Below are 4871 nucleotides of genomic sequence, written 5' to 3'. Positions count from 1 at the left end.
GGGGCCCAGGAACTTGGGATATCTTTTGCTGCTTTCTCGGGCGCATCAGCAGGGAGCTGGATTGGAACTGGAGTGGCCAGCACTGGAACAGGCACCTATATATGATGCCCATGCTGCAGGAGGCGGCTTACCCCATGACACCACAGCACTGGCGCCTCTATTTTTCCCCTCATAGAGTCAACACAAAGAGTAAAATTGCTATGAAGCAGGTGCACTGGACATGTCCTATTTATTTTCTTGAACTTGGCTTAATTCTGAGTTCCCACGCCGTCAGACACCCAGGCACAGGGCTCCTGTTCTGCCGTCAGTTCTCATCCAGCCTTCCCAGACGTGCTGCCAGGTGCGCAAATCTTCAGAAAGTGTGGGGAGCAGGTGCCCGGATTCGGGTCCCCCGTGGGGCAACTCACAGCTGCTAAGAGCTTGCATCTGCTAGGACGAGGACGGAGAGCTCCACCCTCTTCCAGGCTCCTGAACTTGTCTGAACTCCAAGCTTCAAATGCGGTGGAAAGGAGACAGGGGAGGGAAGGAAGGCCAAACCTGGATCAGCTGTGCACTGTCATGTTGGATCAGGCAAGTTCTAACTAGGAGATGGAACACACACACACACACACACACACACACACAATAGGGAAACTTTAATATAAATTTAGCATAAAGGCTATTAACTTTAAGAGAGGATTGGCCGGCACCGCGGCTCACTAGGCTACTCCTCCGCCTTGCGGCACCGGCACACCGGGTTCTAGTCCCGGTCGGGGAGCCGGATTCTGTCCCGGTTGCTCCTCTTCCAGGCAAGCTCTCTGCTGTGGCCAGGGAGTGCAGTGGAGGATGACCCAAGTACTTGGGCCCTACACCCCATGGGAGACCAGGAGAAGCACCTGGCTCCTGCCATCGGATCAGCGCGGTGCGCCGGCCGTAGCGGCAATTGGAGGGTGAACCAATGGCAAAGGAAGACCTTTCTCTCTGTCTCTCTCTCACTGTCCACTCTGCCTGTCCAAAAAAAAAAAAAAAAAAAAAAAAGAGAGAGAGAGAGGATTCACTACATAGAGGTCTGAAGAGTACCCAGTGACAGAACGAACTTCAAAAGCAGAGCAGTCCTGGCCCAGGCTGGGATCCAGACCTTCAGCTGCCCACTGCATGGTGGGGAGCTGCCCTGAGCTGCCCTGAGCCAGGCCCGAGCCACAGTAGAAGTCAGGCACAGGGCAGTGGTTGGGGCTGGCAACCTGGGAGCCTCCCACTGGGTGCTGACAGACCAAGCTTCGGGCAAGGAAATGCAGCTGGGATGGGCAACCAGAAAGCAATACCCACTCCGCTCAGCCCGGGGACAGGAGCATCGAGGCTGAGAAGCCAACCACGAGGCTGCTGCACACGGGACTCCGTGAGAATCTGCCTTTGGGGGTGGCGCTGAGACCCAGCAGAGGAGACGCCCCTATGTCCCCGCCCATGCCACTGGCTGCCGCAGTAGGATCAAAACACCAAACACACAGACTAAGGGACCAGCACTGTGGTACAGTACACTAAGTGGCCACCTGGGATTCTTGCATCCCACATCAAAGGCTTAGTTCAATGGGCCTGCTCTGTAGTGCAGTGGGTTAAAACCCTTGCCTGAAGTGCCGGCATCCCATATGGGCGCCGGTTCAAGACCCGGCTGCTTCACTTCTGACCCAGATCTCTGCTATGGCCTGGGAAAGCAGTAGAAGATGGCCCAAGTCCTTGGACCTCTGTACCCGTGTGGGAGACTCGGAGGAAGCTCCTGGCTCCTGGCTTCGGATCGGCACAGCTCCGGCTGTTGTAGCCAATTGGGGAGTGAACCAGCGGATGAAGACCTCTCTCTCTCTCTCTCTCTCTCTCTCTGCCTCTCCTCCCTCTGTGTAATTCTGACATTCAAATAAATCATAAATAAATATTTTTTTTAAAAAAAGACTTAGTTCAAGTCCTGGATCCTCTGCTTCTGATCCAAATTCCTGTTCCTGTGCCCTGGGAGGCAGCAGGTGATGGCCCAAGCACTTGGGAGAGACCAGAATGGAGTTCCAAATGCCTCTGGTTCTGGCTTGGCACAGACCTGGCTGTTGTGGTCATTTGGGGAGTGAACCAATGGGTTAAAGATGTCTCTCCCCGCCTCATCACTCTGCCATTCAAATTGAAGTAACACCTTGACATAGGGCCTCCATTTTGGAGCACCTGAGACTCCATCTTGAGAAAACACCCCCCACTGTGAGACTCTGGTCTGGAACCTCGACCTAAAACACGAGGACAATAGCAGTCCCCTGCATCACACTTGGCAGAGCATAGGAACCCCCTAGCATGATCACTCAAGCTTGGAAGTGGATAGGCTGCACCCGGGGTTAATGATAAAAATGTAATTGGTCTATGTCCTACATATGATTTAGACCAACACCTGGTTAATGTCAAGATTATAATTGAGATTGTTAAGAGTGTAACTGGTATTATTAAGATTATAATTGATATTAGCTTCACACAGGCTTTAGGTCAGCTTGACCCCCATAACCATGTATTCCCCCTGATCCTAGCAACCACGTATTCCCCCTCCTGTTTTTTGCAGTTTTTGCCTTTATAAACCCTGTTGCTTTGGGCTTCAGGGTTGAGAGTTCTTTAGGGCACGAGCCCACTCTCCAGCGCTGGCAATAAAGGACTGTCAAATTTTATCAGTGTGTGGTGCTCCTCTGTTTGCACTCGCTCAGGTAAACGAAATAAACAAACAAATCTTTAAACACAAAAAACAGCACCATATCAGAACCAGGGAGTGATGCCACCACTTCCAGTGTTGGTCTAGTGCCCCCTGCTGGCAGAGCTGCACAACACCCAGTCCCATCACCACTAGCAGGCGATGAAGGGTGGATCTAGAGCTGAGGGTGTGAACAGAAACGGGCATGCGTGCAGTTTTCTGTTACAGCTAGGTCCTCCATACAAAAGCATTAAATAGGTCAATCACCTTCCCTGAAGGTAGCTGGACTGAGGCCAGCGCTCCCTGTCTGGTGTCCCTACCCACCACCTAGCCAGACTCCCAGCGTCCCTACCCACCACCTAGCCAGACTCTCAGTGAAATTTCTATTCAGCTCCTTTTTGGGTATTGCTCCATGAATATAACTTCCAAGAGAAGTTCACGTGCTGGAACGCGGGCATCTCGGACAGGCAGTGCGACCGGATTGCGGCAGACCACCGTGGCCATCCAGAAAGCACAGGGTCCGCCATGATTTATGCAGCTCAGGGGACAGGTCAGCAAGGGCGGTCCCAGTCCTCAGAGTCCTGTGGGCCCCTCATCCCCTGCCTAAGGTCCCCCCATCTCACCATTCACACCTCCGCGAGGGCAGAGGAAGAGGACAGCTCCCACTTCCACAAGCTGGCTCCTTCCTTAATGCTGTTTCAGGGGCCAGTGCTGTGGCGCAGCGGGTTAACGCCCTGGCCTGAAGCACTGGCATCTCATAAGGGCGCTGGTTCTAGTCCCAGCTGCTCCACTTCCAATCCAGCTCTCTGCTGTGGCCTAGGAAAGCAGTAGAAGATGGCCCAAGTGCTTGGGCCCCTGCACCCATGTGGGAGACCCGGAAGAAGCTCCTGGCTTTTCTCTCTCTCTGCCTCTCCTCTCTCTGTGTAACTATGACTTTCAAATAAATAAATAAATCTTTTTAAAAAATAAAATAATGCTGTTTCAAAGGTAGAATTTTAAAGAATAATTTTTAAATAATTTTACATAACAAAGAGACAGGAACCCATGAATATTGTGAGAGTAAGAATTTTAGGCACACCCTCCGGCCCCAGGCAGCAAGAACACCCTCCTCAGCACCCAGGCAGGGGTGGGTGGGGGTGACTGTGACCCTCCAGCCCTGTGCACCACACAAACCCCTTTTCCTGAGCCTGTGCAGCCGCCCTCTGTATGTGGAGTGGGAGAAACCAGGAAGCGGGTTACCTGGCTTTGACCCAGAGCAAGGCCTGAGCTACTTACCGGAGAGATGAGAGTCCCCGCTCGGTTTCAGCTTGGCTGGATGGATGTGTTGGCTGGTTTGTATTTTAAATCGTGGGGCCAGGTCTCATCCCCACGGAGCACACTGGCCCATCGGTGCTGGCTCCAAAAACACCAACACAAACCAAGCCTCAGAGACCCGGGGACCAAAAGGGAAGATAAGCCTTCCACGCAGCCCTCGGACTTCTAGCACAGACAGGAAGGGGTCAGTTTCCCTTGAAACATTCTAAAGAACAAAACAAAAGGCAAAGAAGGAAGAAGGAGGGTGTGGCCAGCCAGGGGTGGGGGCTGGGATCTGTGGGCCCCTCAGATAGAAGGTCCCTCACAAGCAGGCTGCCGGCTGTGGCTGGAGAGCTGTCTCCAGGCCGACAGGCGTCTCCCCACTCACAGCTTCTGGTGCTGCACGTGTGACCTTGCGGCGTTCATCACACCTCCAGGTGGGTGCCGTCTTCCACTCAGAGCCGGCAGGGGAAGGGGCTGTGTGCCTGGGGAGAGTCAGGCCGGCTCCAGGAGACCCTGGAGATCTTGTGTGACCTTGTGGTTTTAAACCACGTCTTCAAGCTAGTTGCAATCTTCCACCCAGAGCTGGCAGGGAGGGGGCTGAGCCCCTAAGGAGATGGACAGTCTCCAGGAGACCCCGCTATCTCCTTGAGCCCCAAGCCAATTGACATACACATGTGAACCCCCGTCCAATGGGTGACCCACAGAATGACCCAGTGAACACATGGTGCACCTTAAAAACCCGGGACACTAGCTCAGAGCCAGCGTCCCGCTCTCCTGTCGGACCAGATGCCTTTCTCTGTTGGCTGCCAATCAAATAAAAGTTTCTGCCTCTTTGCAAATTGCTTCCCTGGCATTTTTTGTCTATAGTAAGCTGAGGAAAAGAACCCGTGGC

At 53.3% G+C, this 4871-nt stretch overlaps 1 long non-coding RNA gene across 1 annotated transcript; it reads right to left on the bottom strand.

Annotated features, from left to right (window-relative positions):
• Positions 1–211: 211 nt before the first annotated feature.
• Positions 212–4295, bottom strand: LOC149126396 (uncharacterized). The gene is made up of 2 exons (XR_016233582.1): positions 3959–4295; positions 212–490 (listed from the first exon to the last, which is right to left on the bottom strand). It is a non-coding gene; the product is annotated as an uncharacterized LOC149126396 (long non-coding RNA).
• Between the last annotated feature and the right edge of the window lie 576 nt (positions 4296–4871).

Source organism: Oryctolagus cuniculus, chromosome 5 (assembly GCF_051225735.1).
Source record: "Oryctolagus cuniculus isolate XC-2025 breed Fujian yellow rabbit chromosome 5, ASM5122573v1, whole genome shotgun sequence".
Taxonomy (NCBI): domain Eukaryota; kingdom Metazoa; phylum Chordata; class Mammalia; order Lagomorpha; family Leporidae; genus Oryctolagus; species Oryctolagus cuniculus.
The sequence above is the reverse complement of the archived record's forward strand: the minus strand, read 5'-3'. Positions and strand labels throughout refer to the sequence as shown.